We start from the raw sequence: 20,975 nt of genomic DNA on the forward strand, positions 1-20,975 counted from the left end.
CCCGGGCTTCTGACAAAACAACCCGGGCTTAAGCCCCGTAAGCCACCCCCCCCGCTCCGCCCCTGAAGAGGAGCACAGTTATACACACCAGAACAACTTGACCAAACTTATATTAAAGCAGTTATTTATCAGATTTATCGTGAACTGATCACAGCAACGTTTTGTCTTTAATCTTGTCAATCATTAAACATGCTGGCAGCTCTGTGCTGCTGTTAGAGGAAAATGATGAAATCTGCAACACGGGATCACAGCCAGGACTATGTAAACAAATATCAGCTGTTACACTGGGACAATTAGCCACGCCCACGTCTCCCGTTACCAGGTCACCTGACTCCTGTTTGCTGTTAACTACATAAAGTAGGTTGTTGGACTCCCTGAAAAATAAATAAAGAACGAAACACTTTGAGAGAAGGAGACAAAAAGGAGATTCAGTAAGTTCACCGTTATCGTTCCTGAATGTTCTCATCGAGTTTAGTTTTGTATTTATATACAACGTTGACATTTGTTTGTTTTACATGCAAATATTTATAAAATGATTTAAACTGTTAACAGTTACATGTTTTATGCTTTTCTAAACATATACAGCTTCTCCTCTGGGATCAAACACATGACGCGTTTATAACCAGAACTTTTACTAACAGGAAAATTTTAACTAATGACCGAACAATCACAGTGTGGATGAACATGTGTTGGCAGTTTCTAGCATAATCACAGCTGACAGTGTTATATGATAGTTTCTGTGTGTTTGGTTTTACAGAAAGAAACGGCTGCTTTGACCAGTATCCGCATTATTTCAACATCTGTGTCCCAAATTATAATCAGAAAATTTAAAACTTCTCTGAAGTCTTAAGACTTTTTGTGTTAAACATTTTTTTAACCATGTGACAAAAATGTTTGTGCCACAAAATTATTGATAGAGAAAATATTGAAATAAATGCAGCAGTGATTTAAAAAGACTTAAATAACCTGATGCTTATGTACCTGTGATCATCATGTGAAAGTCAGGTTTGGTGTATTGTGTAATTCTGTGATTACCACATTTCTGGCATCGTGACAGCCCTGCTCTCTCCACCTGCACAGAGAGTGAGACACCTGATGGTATGCTGAGTGTGATCAATGAGAGAACAGAGTCCAAAATTTACACAAACGAAAGAAATATATAGTCAGAATCAATATCACTGATTTCCATTTCACTCTTTGAGGTCACAAAGATGCTCTGAGATCTTCTTCCACAGCCTAACACAACCATTCCTTTCCCCAGGCCATCACTGACCACCACGAAACTGGTCATGTTTGGGCCTCCAGACTCCTTCATGTCTGTCACGTTTCCTCAGTATAGACCTGAGTACCCTCAGAAACATGCCTCAGTAGCTTCAGTAGGTGGAGGTCACTTTGTAGGGCTCTGGCAACGCTCCTCCTCTTCCTCCCTGCAGAAAACCTGTGGAGCTTGAATCTGCTGCAGATACTGTCTCATGCCATCAGCAGAGAAGAGGACAATAACAAAAAGTAAACCAGAGAAAAGTCAGGAGGGATAAGAGCAGAGTGTTACCACTATGGGGCTTTGCCTTGCTCTTGTCTTCTCAGGATACATGTTGTTGCCCTAATTTGCACCAATGCAGCTGAAATGGATTCATAGTGGTTTATGTCTCTGAACTGATGCTTGCCTCAGTGTCCTGACACATGCTCAGTCACAGAGGGAAGGAAAGCCCGGAAAGTTGATTCTTTGCACGTTGATGTTGCATTTTCAGTCTCTAAGGCTGAAGAAGTCACATAGGTAAGTTAAATGTTTCTCCCACTGAAAACACAACATACAGAATAGAAGTTAGAACAGAATCAACTCTCTGGCTCCTCCATTAATGTTCTGAGCAGCCTGTGTGCAGAGATGTGGTAAGTTTGATTGCTGATGTCTGTGTACCTCTCTTCTGTATGTGTTTGCTGTCTCAGGTGTTTGTCTTTGACCTTGACATATTGGGACGTGGCCAGCAGGGGACTGAGCAGAAACAGTTTCTAACATGGTGTGTAATATTCACCTGGCAGGGTCCCCTCGCCCCCGAGGGGGGCTGCTGGTCCTGTTTTCACTCAGCTGCATGCTGTTCTCGTCTCTGGCAGAGAGTAAGTGCCCTCATTTACACCTTAGCTTTATCATCATCCAATAAAACATTGAGCTTCATGAGTATTTTGACACAAAGTGCATTTTATGCTGTAATTAGTGCAGTGATCAGTGGCTCACCTGCAGCAGATTTCAAGGAGCTCTGTTCATTTAAAGGAATGATATAGATATTTAATGTTCAACTTATTGTACTAATTTGTTGCACTTTGACTGATTACATGAAGAGAACAAACCTTCATGCCGTGGAGTGTGTAGAACAGACTCACACTGCACAGCAGAAAGCGCTCCATTAGACTTTTACTTTTGTGGTACCTCTGGGTGTCGGGGACAGCCAGGCAGCACCGCCCAGTGGGGACGGGGTTGGGGACCTCACCTATACTGCTGTCATAGGGTCACTGTAATATAATCCTCCTGTTTCCCACCTGACTATGGGAACTGCTCCATCCTCTAAAGCATGTATTGTGTTGTCTTTTGTGGTGTCTAAGATGTCAGGTCATACATTTAAAAGGATTTCCTGAACTTCTTTAGACTAAAAAGATGTTGATTTAGGTTTTTTAAAACCTACTTAGAACCCAAACACTGGGCAAAAACATAGAGTGCAGTACAGAAAAATAGTCTGATGCGAGCTGTTCTATTGAATGTACAAGTTCAACAAAAACAGGGAGTTCACCTGAAGCTCGTTCGTTCATAATGTAAATTTGAAACGCCAATTATTCCCCAATTTGTGTCCAAATCATGTTTGACAAACAGTTCCATATTTAGATGTGCTTATACTTTATTTCCATACTTTCTTTGATCAATGTGTCCATATACAGGATGTTGTTTGTTTGGAGACAAACTCTATGGGCTCAAAATGTGGTCATAAATATTTTGTACTTGTAAATCAGGATTTGTATGTGTAAAACAGATTTGTGTGTGGACTTAGCCAAAAAAAAAACCCTGCAAGTTACAAGTACAAATTTTGACCCTATTTTTCTTCCTTTCATCTGATTGGTCAATGTCATGTCAATCACAAATGTAACAATCCAATCAGAGAACAGATGGGTTTGGCTGTCGGAGGGGCGCTTTTTTTGAACTGCAGGTCCTTGAAGGGTAGCAGCTGGGTCCCCTAACTTCCAGTAGCTGTTGAAAGGATAAAGTTGTGGTACATCAGTGGTTAGAAACACCATTATTACTTTAGGATTAGTTTAACACAAAGTCAGGGCTGACCCGGGACCATGGCTGTGAGTCACAGTGTGCAGCATAAAAGTCCTTTCACATCAGACGCAGGATGTGCTGCTAATGCTAACTGCTAACTAAAAGCAAAGGATCCAGAATTTGTTGCTGCTGAGCTCTGTGGGTTTTTGCAGCAGCTCTACCTGTGGTCCCCACATGCTTCAAAAGATCCACCATCATCCCTGTGCCCAAGAACAGCAAACCCTCATCCCTGAACGACTACCGGCCAGTTGCACTGACCTCTGTAGTAATGAAGGTGTTTGAGAGGCTGCTGAAGAACATCATCTCCTCCTCCATCCCAGACACCACAGATCCGCTGCAGTTCGCCTACAGATCCAACAGATCCACAGAGGATGCCATCGCCCACGTCCTACACACCACTCTCAGCCACGTGGACAAGAAACAGGGTAACTATGTGCAAATGCTGTTTGTTGATTACAGTTCAGCGTTTAACACAATAGTGCCCTGCAGACTGTTCACAAAGCTGAGGGATCTGGGACTTAACAGCCGTCTGTGTGCATGGGTGTTGGACTTCCTCACTGGCAGAACTCAGGTGGTGAGGGTGGGAAGGTGCTTCTCCAACAGCATCACCATCAACACAGGAGCACCTCAGGGATGTGTCCTCTCGCCACTGCTCTACTCCCTCTACACTTCAGACTGTGTGGCCACCCACGGCTCCAACACCATTGTGAAGTTTGCTGACAACACAGTGGTGTTGGGTGCCATCTCCAACAACGATGAGGCGGCCTACATGGATGAAGTGAAGAATCTGGCATCGTGGTGCCAGGACAACCACCTCCAGCTGAACGTCAGCAAGACCAAGGAGCTGGTGGTGGACTTCAGAAGGGGTCAGCACAGAGACTACAAGCCCATTATCATCAATGGAGCTCCAGTGGAGAGGGTGCAGTCCTTCAAGTATCTTGGTGTCCACATCTCCTCAGACCTGACATGGGCTGCCCACATTCAGGTCCAGACCAAAAAGGCTAGGCAGCGCCTGTATCACCTACGACAGCTGAGGAAGTTCAGGGTCTCTCCAAAGATCCTCAGGATTTTCTATACAGGCGCTGTGGAGAGCATCCTCACACAGAACATGACATCGTGGTTCGGGAACAGCTGTGTGAAGGACCAAAAAGCTCTCCAGAGAGTGATCCGTACAGCAGAACGCTGCTGCAGGACTGCTCTCCCCCCGCTTCAGGACACCTACACCAGGAGATGCTGGACTAGAGCAGATACTGAAGGACCCGTCCCATCCTGGCAACAAACTGTTCCAACTTCTGCAATCTGGTAGAAGGTTCCGCATCTTCCGGGCAAGGACAGAGAGACTCAAGAGGAGCTTCTATCCTCAAGCCATCCGTGCCCTAAACACACACACCCGCCCTCTCACATCATCTATAATTGACTGAGACAGGACTCTTCCAGACACTAAACCAAGGAACAATGTACATTTCAATTCCTTTAATTTTAAATATGTTTATATTGTCTATCCTGTAAAATAGTCAGAGGTCTATTCATATTAATGTACAGAATTCACCTGCTTGCTGCTACTACTGCACATTCACCCAATGTATATACTATATATATATATATATATATATATATATATATATAAAATGTTTTTCCTCTACCCCCCCATTTTTTGCACATGCTGAGGAGCGTGTCAGGCTACATTTCACTGTGTGTTATACTTGTATAACTATGTATGTGACAAATAAAGAACCTTGAACCTTGAACCTGTACTAGATGCACCTGCTCCTTGTCTTTTCTATCTCTGACTTTATGTCCTCTACAAGAGTTTCTGTTTTTTTTTGCTAGTTCTTCAAATGTTCAATAAAAACATGTATGCTAATTGATAACGAAGAAAGCTTTTTAATGAAGACTGTCATTTCCAAAACACTGCCCCCCCCCCGCGGCCCGCAGCGCTGTTGAAAAGGCTCTGGAGGTCCCTGTAAGCACGTGAACCTGTGACACAACAATCACCAAACTCGGACGACCACAGACTGTTTTCCTTCGTGGTGATGAAGGAAAACGCTGGGTTGGCATGTAAAAGGGCATTTATTCCCTTCAAGGACCTGCAGTTCAAAAAAGCGCCCCTCGACAGCCAAACCCATCTGTTCTCTGATTGGATTGTTACATTTGTGATTGACATTGACCAATCAGATGAAAGGAAGAAAAATAGGGTCAAAATTTGTACTTGTAATTTGCAGGGGTTTTTTTTGGCTAAGTCCACACACAAATCTGTTTTACGCACACACAAATTTTTTTTACACATACAAAACCGGTTTACAAGTACAAAATATTTATGACCACATTTTGAGCCCATAAAACTCCAGAACAACTTCACTGCGACCTTTGACCTCACGCTGTGTCATTCTGCTCTTCTACGGTCACATGTCACACATGCTCTGTGTGTGTCAGAGGGACCTGTGTGACCTGCATTTGGATGGTGCTTCAAGTTTTAAAATATCAACATTCATTCATTGTTTTTTCAATAATCATTTAATTTATGGATAAAATCAAACAGCTCAGCATTTTATTTAATAAAGACACATAATGGATGTATGTGCATACACGAGTTGTCTTTGTGCTCGTATAAGTCAGCTCTCAGTTAAATGTAGTGATGTAGAAATATTTGTCTTTGAGATCAAAACTTAAATTAATATGAAATAGAAATTATTTCACCTTGATTGTTTCCTGTTAAATTTCACTGCTGTAGTTTTTTAAATTAAATAAATTTAATTTAATAATACAATAAATGATATTTTAAGGACAATCGGCTGCCCTCTCCTCAAACTGAAAGACCTACACAGTTCCCGCTGCCTCAAAAGAGCCCATAACATCATAAAGGACACCTCACACCCTGGTCACTCCATGTTCGAACTGCTGCCTTCAGGTAAACGGTATAGAACAACACACACAAGGACTAACAGACTCAAACACAGTTTCTACCCAATTGCAATATCATGTCTTAATGCTACTAAAAGTAGATGACTCTCATTGCCCCTGTTGTCATTTGTGCCCCTGATGTTGGAATGCTTCTAGACATGTTTTGTTGGATGCGCTAACAAATTGACTGAGTGATTGATTGTTTGAGTGATATATCAACTAGGTCATATGTTGAGTGTCTGTATGGGGCCTTAGGCGTGGATTGCTTGGGTGTATTTACCGTATGAGAATACTGTATTTTATATGTATTTCTATCTTTTATATCCTTTCTATTATAGTTTTTAAGTATTTATCTTTCGTGATCTTGCACTGACCGGAGACATCTTTCAATTTCATTGTACTTGTGACAATGACAATAAAGAATATTCATTCATTTTGGACAAACATTTACATTATAATACCGAAGTTTGTTGGTCGTTTGTCTCATGAAGTATATTAGCGCACTGTTTACTAGCTAATCTTAAAATGACTGTCTGTCGGCCTCAGATACATCAAATACCAGTGGGAAATCAAAGGAAATGAAAAATAAGATCAAATTAAGATTTTCTCCTTCATTTCTATCAAACAATGCAGTTTTAAATGTTTCTAGTTGATGATGTGTTGCTAGGCACACTGGGCAGCGCATTATGGGCTAGATTGTCCGATTTCACAGCCTCTCACTTCTGGCCTTCGTGGTCTTCGAGGACCCGGTCTATACACCGGCAGACCCTGAACTGGCACCAAGACATACAAAGGACCGCACTGAGACTCGTTGAGGAGAAGAAGACGGTTCATTAGTGTTATGAGGAGAAAAGGTTCAAAGTAATGTGTATATTAATCACATGATTCATATAATGCACATATACATGCTTGCTATTAGCCATTTACTGTTAGTTTGTCATGTCCAGGTCTGGTCAGTCAGGTTATTGTGTCCCCAGAAACACTTCAGTTTTTGTTCCTGTGTTTGTTTTGTTTTGTTTTCTTTTTCAGTCTGGCTTTTAACTTGCAGGAAAGCCAAGGTAAGCCTCTGGCTGAAGCTCAGTGTAAGCATTTAAGGTAAAAGCTTTCAAAATGAACTTAGTTAGAGAGTTCTGCAGCAGAGCACTCACTCAAACATTCTACACTGTCCTGGTTTCAGCATTGCTGCAGGACAACAGGAGCATCACAGACAATGAATCACAGACTGCGTTGTCATGTGCACAGTCATGATGTCCTGTAAAACTCTAAAGAGCTGGAGGTGTCTCTGAGATAGTACAGCATTATAACATAGTAGTGGCCTTTTCCTAATTTTGGGAGATGCTCAGTCAGTTACCTGATCACACAAAATTGTGTTTCATCGTTATACAAAACATTTTTAATGTTAAAACGTTTAATGTTAAACTTTGTTTTGGTTTAAACACTGTGTCAAAACAAAGACAAGAGTGTGACACTAACACACAGACCGGACGTGTGTCTCATGACTGAGCTGCAGGTGAAGCAGCAGCGCTTCTCTGGGTTTTCTCAGGTGTCCTGTGTGTGGAGAATAGGGACACCCACAGATAAGGTCTCCCATCACTCTGAATCTCCATGTCAGTAACTTATTTGTCCTGTCACGTCATCTTCATCAGGCCCTCCAAGTTTCATCACATTTCCTGTGAATCAGACGGGCATCTCGGGTGGAGTTGCTTCATTTGTGTGCCAGGCCAGAGGAGAGCCAAAACCCAGAATCACCTGGTTCAAGATAGGCAAGAAGGTCAGCAGCCAGTGATTTGAGGTGGGTGCTGATGCATGACTTTTACATTGCTAAGCATAAAAACGAATTCACAGAGCCCCCACAGTGAATCACGCTGTTTGTTTATTTATTATAAACATTTATTTAATTACTTTGACATAAGAAAGACAAAGCTCTGTGTAGTCTGCAAGGACGACTGGATTTTATTGAAATCTTGTAATGAAGCGAACGTTGTCTAAAAGAAAAAGAAGCCTTGAAAAATAACTCTCCTCCTGTTTACTGTGGCTCTTCTAGGTGATTGAATTTGATGGAGGTTTGGGGTCGGTGCTGCGGATCCAGCCGCTGCACGTATACAGAGATGCAGCCATTTACAAGTGCATCGCCAGTAATAGTGCAGGCGAGGTCAACGTCAGTGCCAGCCTTGAAGTGCTGGAAGGTAAAAATGGATCCTGTTTTTTTTTTTTTTTAAGGTTTTAGGATTTTTTAAGATTTTATACTTTTTTTCCCCCCAAAAGCAAATATTCATTCCTGCAACAGCTCCAAAATCTATCTGGTATTAGAAGTGTCACAACGGAGCTGATATATCCTAATGTAACAATATAAATGAAAACCTAATGATTATGGTTTCCACTGACATCAATGAAATACAGTGATTGTCAGATTCAATGAAGACCAAATGTTTTAAATAAAATTTCATTTTATTTACTTACATTTATGTTTACAGGTCACATTGAGACTCAAGAGAGACCTATTTCAGACAAACATATTACAATTACAGATTTACAGATGCAGATTTCCATGGTGGTTTTCTCACATTTAATAAGGAGAATAGCAGGAGAATTTCTTTTAGAAGACATTTTTAAAAATGTCTTCTATAAAATATAAGAAATACTACAACCCCCCCAAACAAACAAACAAACACCAGAAAAAAACAGGAGAGTGCCAGAGTTTAAAGAGGGACTAAAAGAGTAGAATATCAGTTCAGGGTCAGTGTTTTAGGGAAAAAAACGTGAATCATAAATTTTGGTTTAAGTTCTGTATTCTGTTGTTCTGTTACGTTGGTTACCATAAGATGGCTTATTGGTTAGTTACTGTACTGTAAGCCTAAGGCAGCTTTGTATGCATCAGAGGCAGACTGAAATGATCCTTCTTCTGTCTAAACTTCAGACTCCTTGTGTTGTTAATAACTCACCATTATCATCAGTTACAAACACAATTCTACTTTCCAACCTCATCACAAAGAGCAGCAGATCTAAAGTATCACTCTTTGGTATCTTCTGCTCTTGCACTAATTTTGTGGCATCTGAAATATATTTGCTGCCTTTGTCTTTACCAGCTCAACATATTTGCTGCAGTCAGCTCCTCTCACTACAGTTTATCGACTTGTGATCACAACAGTGATTATCAGTCTGTCTGTGGTGCTCTCAGGGTCTGTGGTTGTACTAAACCTGCCTTTTGCAATTTTTCAGAGAACAACATCCCCCATGGCTTTCCCTTCATTGATATGGGCCCCCAGCTTAAAGTTGTTGAAAAAAGCAGAACTGCCACAATGCTGTGCTCTGCCAGTGGAAACCCAGACCCAGAGATCTCGTGGTTCAAGGACATGCTTCCTGTGAATATCAGCAGCAGCGACGGGCGCCTCAAACAGCTTCGCTCAGGTAGACTTTAAAATGATCTGATTTAATATCTCTAAGGTTTGAATTTGCGTGGCATACTGAGAATGTTGCAAAGCAGCTTTCACATCTTTGTTCCCGTACCATTTCTTTTATTCACTTTCACCATTAAAGGCATGAATGTTTTATTTAAGTTCACTTTGATTATTTGCATGAATTCTTTTTGTGAATTTTATTGGTCAAATCAGGACAGCTGCCACGTTAAAAGTAACGCGGATGTTGGAATAACGTTTCCTGCAGTCTTTGACAGCGATGACTGCGTCTGTAACCTTACAGATATACAGATAAAGACATTTTCACCTGATGGAAAAGATTCAAGCTGGAAGCTGATCAGGCTTTTGTGCCACCAATGCAGTTCAAGTTTCCACAGTTATAAGCAGCATTTTCAGACATTGTTTGATTCATTCATGAGTTCATCTGATGTCATTATGTCATCCAGAGATTGAGATTCATTCACCTTCATAGAAACTTTATACAATCTAGAAAACACACAGCATAAACAGCGTACTGTCAGTGTACAGGATGAAATCAGCCAACTCATGAAACATCTGCTGACATCTGGTTGAATTCAGCTGCGTACGTCCACAGCTGCACACTAAGAAAATCTACTGGACCTCTCAATCGAAATGACTGAGTTATGATTCTTTTCCCCACGCTGAGCCACTACAGCTGATTCTAGGTTTCCCCCACCTGCTGAATCCACTTTAACCTCTTCCCGAATCATTTTCCTGTTTATAGTCACAGCCCCCTGTACAATGGAGGCAACAGAAGATAGAGATATACATTTTTCTTCTTTTTCTCCAGATTCAAGCCGAGTATAATTAGAATTAAAAGAAGTTAGACAAAAATTTGTGTTCCCATATTCTAATATTATTTTATTATTATGTTAATATAGCACAAGGTTCAGTTAGCTTTGCACAAAAATAGAAACGTCCTCCAACAGAGCCACCATCCAGAGTGTACTAACCTATTGCATATGCATGTGGTACACTAGCTGCACAGTGGCTCAGAGGAAAGCAGTCCAAGGGATCATTAACAGCGCGCAAAGGATCACTGGCTGCCCTCTCGCCACGCTGGAAGATCTACACAACACCCGCTGTCTTAAAAAAACTCAGATCAATATAATAGATACCTCACACCCTACTTTGCCCTCGTGGAAACGGGACAGAGCAATCAGTGCAAGGACAAATAGACTCAAACACAGCTTTTTCCAACCACAATAACACGTCTGAATGCTGTTACCAAAAAATGTCCATCACGCCATTCTTGAAATGATCTATGCACTGACTGAGGCATGTGTGTGGAGGTGTATGTGAATGTTTGCTCATACTATTCTTATTAGGGATTTATTTATTGTTTTTATTTATATTTTCATATTTCTATGGATTATGCACTGATTGGGGACCACTTTTAATTTCATTGTACCTGCAACAATGACGATAAAGACATTCTGATTCAAAGAGATAGTTTTTACTTTATTACTTTGAGTACATCTCAGAGCCTGCACCTTTACTAGAGTAAAGAAGTTGAACCAGTACTTTACTGGAGTAGTTTTTAACAGTAGTATTTGTACTTCTACTTAAGTACAGAATGTCTGTAACTCTGAGTCACTCCACACAACATTTTCCACATGTATAAAAGACTTGTTGCTTTGTTGACTCTCTAACACACACACACACACACACACACACACACACACACACACACACACACACACACACAGTTACTAAAGTGTGTGTCTGAAAAGGAGAAGGGAAACACAGCTGGGACTAATTACACAGACGAGATGGGGAACAGAGGCCGAACATAAAGCAGGACTGTCAAAATAAAACAGGAAGTACACGACAGACACAGAGGCCCACACTAGACACCGCACAGAGGGAACACTGAGTACAGGGACAGGAGCAACATGAGAGATGACTGACTGGGGAACAAGAACAAAGGTGAGGACAGAACTAAACCCACACTAAACATGGAGGCGCCAGAATGAACCCTAAGAACTAGACTTAACAGATCAAAGAAGGACTAGAGCACTAAACAGAAACCAAAACATTAGTAATGAAAACGCATGAAGTCACAGATTAATAAAAACAATAACTCAGGACCGTGACAAGTTCAGATTGGTGCTGAGTTAGAAGAGAAAACTGACCAGAGGCTCTTTCAGTCATGAAGCCTCCATGTTCACGTTGTCACATTCATGGAAAGTTCACGCTATGCAGTATGAGGTTAGTCTGTAGGTGTGAGCAGACTCACTGTAAACTGAAATGGATGGATCTGCATACAGTCTGTTTCCTCAGCACGAGTGTCTGCAGCCAAAGGTATTTCAGAAGCACACATCCTCTCTTCTTGCTGGACTGGGAGGGTGCACAAACTGGATTCAAACATTACAGAAACACTACATACATTAATGTTTAATGAAAATTAAAACAGCGCTTCCAAAACAATCACTGGCTTTCAGAAATTCATGTTGGGGAAAACGAGAGCACAGGAAAGTTTTTTTTTCTTTTTTAAATGCAGCTTCATTGCAATGAACCATCTCTTAACAAAGAAAGGTAAAGAAGACATGTTTTATATTTCCTGATCTGCTGGATGTTTGTATTGCTTTAAGTATTTTATTGCCAAAACTGTAATCCTGTCTGATCATGAACTGGGTTATACTGGGTTACAGTTGGCTACTGACTCTCTAGCAAGTCACTATCAAACAGCTCAATTCACTAATTCTCTACACAGGAGCGCTGCAAATTGAGAACAGTGAGGAGTCGGATCAGGGGAAATATGAATGTGTCGCCACAAACAGCCTTGGTGTGCGTTACTCTGGTCCCGCCAATCTCTATGTACGAGGTAAAATGTTTCTCTCATTTGTGGAGTTAATCAATAAGGTCATTGTGATATCTCATGAAATCACACAACTCTTTAAACCCTCGCCCCTCATGGTTTGATTTAAGCCCTACTGTGGGAATGTGCAGACAGTGTTTTAATGGCATCTTCTCGTATAACTCCAGCTGCCCCTGACACAGGGAGACAAATCACTCATTATTGATTATAAAATGCTTATTAGTGTTTTGGTAAGAAAGAGATGGGCTCGGCTAACATTTCATGATTTCGTTAAAAGCATACAGTCGTGTATCATAGAGGCTGTTTTATGGATGAGTGATCAAACGCTGTTCTCACGCCCACCAATAACACACTCTGCTGTGAGACCTGCTTTAAATGTGCTTGTTATGTTATTCCATTATTCTCTTTGTGCTTGTCTGCACATCTGGACAGAAGCAATCAGCCCTGCATTCTGTCAGCTGTTCTGAGTTAGCTTTTACCCTGTATGGGCGTAACTATTCATAACGTCACAAAAAGCATTATAATGACCTCACATATTCCTTTTTCTTTTTATTTCATTAGCACGAAGAGTCCCGCCCAGATTCTCCGTTTTACCCTCCAACCAGGAAGTGATGGCAGGCAGCAGTGTCAGTCTAACATGTGTAGCAGTGGGCTCACCAATGCCATATATCAAGTGGACCATGGGCTTGGTGGACCTGTCCAAAGAAGACGAGATGCCATTAGGGCGCAGTGTGCTGGAGCTCACCAACATTCAAGAATCAGCTAACTACACATGTGTGGCCATGTCTAGTCTGGGCATGATTGAAGCTACTGTTCAGGTTACTGTGAAAGGTGAGAGCTGATTTCAGATCAGTGGTTCTGTTGATCTGAGATTTCACAAAAGTGTGAATTCTGATGTTGATTTGCCTACAAATGTAGTCGTTGATGAAACAGCCCAAATTCGTTACAGATACTGAAGTCGTTCTGGTTTTTAGTAAAATGTTTGAAGGGACTGATACAAAAGCTTGTAGGTATTTCTTCCTGTATGTTGTTCTTTTTGGTGTCCAAGTGTCTGTATGAGTGTGACTCCAACCAACTCTGTGTTTGTGACGTTGGCACTGTATCGTCTATCTGTAGCAGAGTAGTGTAATCAGTGTAATCTGTCGTGGTCCCTGTGTCTGCCTGGCTGGCCCCACAAGGCCACATGTGTTTATTGTTTTGCTCTCTTTTCCTCTTCATTCTGACTGGGCGGAGCTCACTGTGGGCTTCACGCACCTGTCTCCCATTACGCTGCTGTTGTGTTTGCCATTTAAGGCCAGGACGCAGATCCTCTCATCACTGGATGATTGTGCGAGACACTTTTCCCTGGACCTGTGACCTACCTGCTGCTTGGGACATGAATGATTGGGTGTGTAGAATCGTGGAGTGTGAGTGTGAGAGAACTTTTCCTGAACTTTCCTTTTCCTGGACCTGTGGAACCCCGGATTCCCCTCCACATGTATATATATTGTAAATAAAACCTGTACTGTCTGCGCCTGTGTCCTCCCCAATATCAAAAATGATCAGAGTGTTAAAATAGAGCTTTTCCACATTTGCTAATGGCAAAGGATCTTATTTCTTAATCAAAGATAAATTAAAGTATAATTTTGCTTAATATGTTAATAGTGAAAATGGCTGTTCTAATGTCTGAATGTTATGTGTGTGTGCACATGATCCAGCTTCAACCTCGGCAGTTCTGTGTCTACAGATATGTGGAAGATAAGAAATGTGTCACCAAGCCATGATTACACATGTTTTTGACTAAGAGGTATCAAGTGTATTAATGATTAAACACAGAATCACAATTTATGTGGTTTTACTGATGGTTAATTGTGCTTAATTGCTTGATACTGATAAAAATATAACCAGTTATAAGTTTAACTGATATTAAAAAAACTAATAATAAGAAGAAAATATAATTTCTAATGATGATTCTAAAAACAGGCCTGAAGCTGAGAGCTTGGCATTTGTGGAAAGATGGGAGAGAATGACAGACGTGGAGAAGTCAAACGATGTCTGACTTTACAAATATATGATTTAATAAAAATAAATTGTATTGAGTATATTGTGACCATGAAACTGAGTTTTAAAGAAAAAGTATTTCTATACAACCCAAATCAAAGGGATTATGCTGAAATTAAAGTTCTTGTGAAAACGTTCTGATGGAGTATAATTGAATACCAAATGGTATAAACTGAATGAAACAGGGAGTGAAGCATATCCATATTAGAGATGGCGTGATAACACTTTTTTATGTCCGGTACCGATGTCATAAATTTGGATGTCTGCCAGGATCCATGTGAATCTGATACAGTCTATTTTATATTCAATAAAACTGATTTTAATGTCTTGCTGCATTTTGTACAAGTTCATACTAAAATGTTAAAGACAAAACACTTAAGCTATTCTTTTATACTTGTATATGTAACACGCGGCGACACTAAAGCGGTCGCGCCAGAATGTCACGCTAAAAAGAAAGATTCTTTAAAATACAAGGGGGAGCAAGCGAGTCAGATACCACGGGCACAGAGAGGAAGCAGGTCTGATCAGAAACAGTTTATTACTAGGCCAGAGAGCACAACAATAAAATGTTGTCAATCTACTAAAACTAAATAAAACAATTCTAAAACCCGTAAAACTACCATTTTCTACATTTACTAAACCCCCCCCCTGCTATAATTATGCCACATGTTCATTATGGGTCCATCAGCAGGCCAGGAATTCCTTCTTTAGAGCAGAGTCCACGCCAGCCTCGTCTTCGGCAGACAAGAAAGAGCCTCCCATCTTCTTGTCCTTCCGCTGGCCCATCACTTCCCAGCCCAGCTTGTGTTCTGCACCCGAATCCATCATTCAATTCAATTCAATTCAATTCAATTTTATTTATATAGCGCCAAATCACAACAAAAGTCGCCTCAAGGCGCTTCATAGATACAGAGAAAAACCCAACAATCATATGACCCCCTATGAGCAGCACTTTGGCAACAGTGGGAAGGAAAAACTCCCTTTTAACAGGAAGAAACCTGCGGCAGAATCATGCGACCACCACCACAGCTCCCCTTGCGTCGGTGTCCTGTAAAATAACAAATAGGGGCCAAAACAATGGTCCCAGAAGCGGCCCTGGCTCATGGCCATGGCGACCCTCTCCCAATCCAGCTGCACCCAGTAAACAACAGTAGAGACCATCCATCTTCATCCGCTTTATCCGAGGCCGGGTCGCGGGGGCAGCAGCCTAAGCAAAGAGGCCCAGACCTCCCTCTCCCCAGCCACCATTTTCATTGTGTGATCAACAACAAGCCGTGTGAGTGAAGCACAAACTGACTGTATCCAAACTTGCTCTCCTGCAGCAGACGGGCTGTGTGGGTTTCTGCTCTGCAGCCTCCACACCGTTAGCTGTGGCTTTCACTTTAATAACACAATGACAGTTACAAGCAGGAACTCTGCTTCAAGAATGATTCCAGGAAGGATCTGTGTTCTTCACCTGTGAGAGAAACAGCTCAAATCCTCAACTCACAGCTGACAAATGAACTTTAATGGAATCAAAGGAGAGACCATGAAGCCCTATTAATCCCTGCAGCCCACAGATAAGACTGCCGTATGACTAAAGGCATTTTCTTCACAGCATAAAGTTTAAAATGAAGACTCAAGGAGAAGGAGAGCCATCCTGTGGTGAGTCACAGGAAGTCCAAAGAGATCCAGACAGCTGGTTGAAGATGAATTTCGTAGGCGGTAGGGTAAAGTGTCTCGTCCAAGGACACAACAACCAGGACAGAGGGATCAAACCGGCGACCTTCTGGTTACAGATGCGATTCCCAACCCCCGGAGCCACGGTCGCTGCTGTGGACTCTCTCTGCTGATCATTGTTTGCCAGAACTGTTTAGACTTTGCTTCTCATGTTTGACATCGATTCTGATGTTTGTGCGTCTGAGAACAATGTTAAGTTTTCGCTCACAACAGGCCATGATGAGCAGGAAACAGGAATATGACTAAAAATGAATTTCTCTCTTCATGTGTTAATATTGTATACGCGTGCTCTTGACTTTCTGAAAAACAACAATAAACGTTGTTTTTTCTAAATAGACTGCTGCACTGATACAAAATAAGTTTGAGTTGATGTGACAGTGACAACATTTTTAATGACGATGCTCCTCTAACCGTCCTGACAGATATTAACAATACTAACACCTGATTTTTAAAGAAACTCCTCTGTGTCATTTTAAGACATAGACTCAGGTGGGTGATTGTACTGAGTTCAGCTGTGTGTGGGTGGAGGGCTCAGTGGGGAAAAAGGTTTACCGACAACAACAGAAAATCTAAAGTACAAAGAGGGAGGAGAGTTGATGAGCGTGCAGCTTCAGATATGAATCTGTTCTCAGTGGTTATTAGACGAGAGAAAAAAAGATGCTGACAGCCAATCCAAACTTGCTCTCCTGCAGCAGACGGGCTGTGTGGGTTTCTGCTCTGCAGCCTCCACACCGTTAGCTGTGGCTTTCCACTTTAATAACACAATGACAGTTACAAGCAGGAACTCTGCTTCAAGAATGATGAAATAATGATAAAAGGCATTGAACCCTCTGCCTCCTGCTCATGTTCCATGTTTTACTATTTGACCTGAGTTTTCTCTTATACTTAAGAATTATGTGGCATTCAGCAGCCATCTTCTTCCTCCAGCACACTACCTTGTCTGGTTCAACTATTATCTTATGTGTCATGGAGCGGCTGTGGGCAGGCAGGAAAGGACCCAAATTCAGACTTTCAGGAACAAAATATAAACTCAAAAACAAGCTTTATTTGCTGATTGGTGATACAAAACTAGACTTGAAAATACTCGAAGAAACACACAACCATGAATGAGAGACAACGTGACAACGAAGACACTAAATCAGGGGTTGGCAACCCTGGGCACGCGTGCCGGCACGCTCATAGCTGGACTGATTTTTAGTTTTTATGAGCCGATGGGGTTTTTATTGTTGTTGTTTTGTTTGTAACGATATAAACAATGAAAACTAGTATGATGGAGTTTCTACACAGCTGGGTGGGTGCTGTGATGTTACTGATAGTGAACTTATTTTATTCATAAGGTTAGTTAGTAGAGCTGCCAACCGTCCCGTAAAAAAACAGAATCGTCTCGTATTCAGAGAAAATACACATTTCATGAATTAAACACAGTTTCAGCTAGAATGGAAAAAGACACAAAGCTGGAGTTATTCTGGTCTTTCCGCTGCAGGGCCTCTTTCTCTCTCATTCTCTCCCCCTTCGTCTACTGTTGTCTCTTCAATCATGAAACTGATCAATCATCAGCTGATCAGCTTTTCTCTCTTGTTTGTTTATCTCCTACTTTGATCAGAAAGACGAAACCAGCGGATGTTGAGCTAAACAACAGCAGTTAGGTTATGAACTGTTTCTGAGAAATAACACCAGGATCCTTTTCTAAGTAGCTGACAGCTGGTAACTGTGCAGGGGCGGGTCTAGCAAAGTGTTGCCAGGGGTCCATGTAGGGCATTAAAAGGGAAAGGGGGGCACAAAGAAATACTTTTCTTTCTTATTCTCATTTAAAATGTCTCGCTTTCTTTTAATAATTATCTGAATCTTACAACCAAATTTTTTATCTGATATAAAATGTATAGAAATCATACATATACCAACAAGACAGCTGGGAACAGGGAAGCTGCCCTTTTTCCTGGTAAGAGCTCAGAACTGCTTGTTCAGCTTCTTACTGTCGCTGTGGGAAGATTCAGAGAAAAATATCAGAACAAGTTTTATAAAGATCAGTTCTAAGCAAGGAAAAGGTCATCATGCAGTATTCTATCACATGTAAACTTATATCATTAAAGCTTATACTGACTACTAAGTACAATTATCCATTGACAGTATCTTAGCTAACAACCTCAACTACCAGATTCAACTTGTAATTGGCTAAAAATAACTTCGCCTAGCGGTGAGAGGGACGTTGCTAGCGTGGTTCCATATAGTGAGTAACTGTTAATATAGAGCGTTATTAAATTTATTGCAAATGCAATCATATGGCACACTGAAATTTTAGATGCACTCATCATCAGAAAGGTTGCCGACCCCTGTCTTACGCCAAAGTGCTTGATCATAGGGGGTCATATGATTGTTGGGTTTTTCTCTGTATGTATTATTGTAGGATCTATTGTACAATATAAAGCGCCTTGAGGTGACTGTTGTTGTGATTTGGCCTTATATAAATAAAATTGAATTGAATTGAACATGTTTAAATTAAATACAGTGTACAAATAAAATAAATAGTCTAAATATTTACATTAAATATAATACATTACATTATTATTTCTGCCTCTGCGTACATAAATGCTGCATGTTAACATTTTCTTGCTTTTGTATGTGTTCTGCTTGTTTAGCAGTATGCACATTATCATACATATCAAATACATATCAAAAATCAAAATCAAAATACTAAACAAAGCAGCCTCTCTGATAAATAAAAAATGTAAATATTTCTGTTCAATTGTGCATATACCCTGAGTTTGTGTAAATAGAGCAACAGCTTTTCACGGTTGACCAATGAACTGGAGGTGAACGGTGAGCAGGAGGGAAGAGTTTGCAGCAGTAGCGTGATGGCAGATTAGACCAGGATCAAAACTGGAGACATAAGAAGAGGCTAACACAAGGAGTAACAAGCAAAGTGCTAAACATGAAGGCTGATTTACCACCATAGAGTAGCACTCCAGTGGGCTGGAGTGAAAAGGTTTGATCTGAGAGACGTGGAGGGTGGATTCACAGGGATAATGGGAATATAAATTTCCCTGCAGGAGGACTGATGACAGATTTGATTTCATATGGCCCCCAAAAATGAGGAGTTACTTTGCATGCCAATGATTTTAAATGGATTTCCTTTCCAGACAACCAAACCTTTTTCCCAGGTCAAAAGGCAAGTGTAGGAGTCTGATGGCGATGTGCATAGTGCCAATTCTAATCAGCACTCTCAATCAGCAGCAGCAGTCTTATCTGTGGGCCGCAGGGGCTGATGGGAGCTTTGAGGACCTGTTAGAAACCACGTGGCCCTCGTCTGATCTCACAGCTCGTCCTTGTTTGGCCTCAGCTGCATCAGAGCGCCACTTCTCCCCAGGTTCACCAGAGGAAACACCACTGCACAAAATGCTTTTCCTCCCAGCTGCTGCTCTGTGCTGTCTGTGTTCAGGTGAGTGTTTCCAGCCAATCAGGAGCCAACAAAGTCAACCTGTAACAAACACTGTCACACTAACCTTCATCTATCTGTCTGTGTCTCTACAGCACTGGTTACCATGGCAGCAGAACAGCTGATTCAGGATGATTTAACATTGACCAGGAGAGTTGGAGAAAGTGTCTCCTTCAGCTGTGGAGGGACTGAACAGTGTGGTGCATACATACTCTGGTACCAGAAGAAAGACAGAGAACCACTCAGATTTATTTTTGATATTAATAAAAATAATGGTGACATAGATAGAAGTTACTCTTCTCATCCTCAGCTCGATGACTTCTCTTCTGTAAATACAAATGAAGGCTGGATGTTAGAGATTAAACAAGTGAAATCCGATCATTCAGCCACCTACTACTGTTACTGTCGGTCCCCACAGTGAGAAATGATCCCTGCAGCCTGAACAAAAACCAACAGATGAACAGATGTCAAACAGTGTCTGTGACAGGAAGAGAGCAGTAAACCACAGCCCAGCTTCACATGTTTCACCTCCATCTCAGAGTCACAAACATACTGAGCTCCATGTTGGTTTACTGCTCTAATAATTAAGATTATTTAATTTTAACAATTATGCTAGCATGCTAATACGACTATTGTTTGCTAACTAACCAAAAAGCTTGAAAACAAAACACAGGTTTATGTGACAGTTTTGTTATTTAGTGTTCAAGTCCAAGTCCCTTTTTAGTCATCCTTGCCTCCATCCTTCCAGGAATTCAAAAACAGATGTCAGTTACAGCAAAATTGTCACAGTACTGGGTCGTGTGACCCAGTGTTTGAGTTTTTATGTATTTTTTGTATTCATTCATGTTCTAGTTTAGCTCATTTCATTTCTAGGTTGCTAAGTTCTTTTTGTCATCTCCCCCTGTACTAAGTCTCCCTGGTTCATGTGTCTACCTGTCATGTGTCATGTCTGTGTGGTCCTTGTTGTCAAGTTCATGTCATGTCTGTCTCCATGTTTCCTGTCTGGTGTTTTTTGTTCATTGTATTTAGTTTCACTTCCCCTGTCCTGTCATTATGTTCATGTGTTTCCTCTTCCCCTGATCATCCCTGTGGGTATTTAGTCTCTGTGTTTCATTCAGTCTTTATATATTCTGAGGTAAGTTGATCTATAGTGTTACATCATGTTCTGTAAGGATGTTATGTGTTTGTAGACTTTCTGCCCAGTTTGACCCATTTAGCAGACGTCAGCCTGTTTAAGGCTCTGATGTCTATTCTGTGTGACTTAAAGCAGTTATGACATGGTCTGATTTTCTCACCCAATAAAGGAATATTTCATAT

At 41.1% G+C, this 20,975-nt stretch overlaps 1 pseudogene across 1 annotated transcript; it reads left to right on the forward strand.

The window, feature by feature from the left end:
• Positions 1 to 380: 380 nt before the first annotated feature.
• On the forward strand, positions 381 to 14,833 carry LOC113010308 (receptor-type tyrosine-protein phosphatase F-like; annotated as a pseudogene). Its single transcript, XR_013903122.1, has 8 exons — positions 381 to 431; positions 1,262 to 1,774; positions 1,945 to 2,112; positions 7,855 to 8,000; positions 8,253 to 8,394; positions 9,428 to 9,616; positions 12,362 to 12,472; positions 13,028 to 14,833. The product of XR_013903122.1 is annotated as a receptor-type tyrosine-protein phosphatase F-like (transcript).
• Positions 14,834 to 20,975: the final 6,142 nt, after the last annotated feature.

Source organism: Astatotilapia calliptera, chromosome 18 (genome assembly GCF_964374335.1).
Source record: "Astatotilapia calliptera chromosome 18, fAstCal68.1, whole genome shotgun sequence".
Taxonomy (NCBI): domain Eukaryota; kingdom Metazoa; phylum Chordata; class Actinopteri; order Cichliformes; family Cichlidae; genus Astatotilapia; species Astatotilapia calliptera.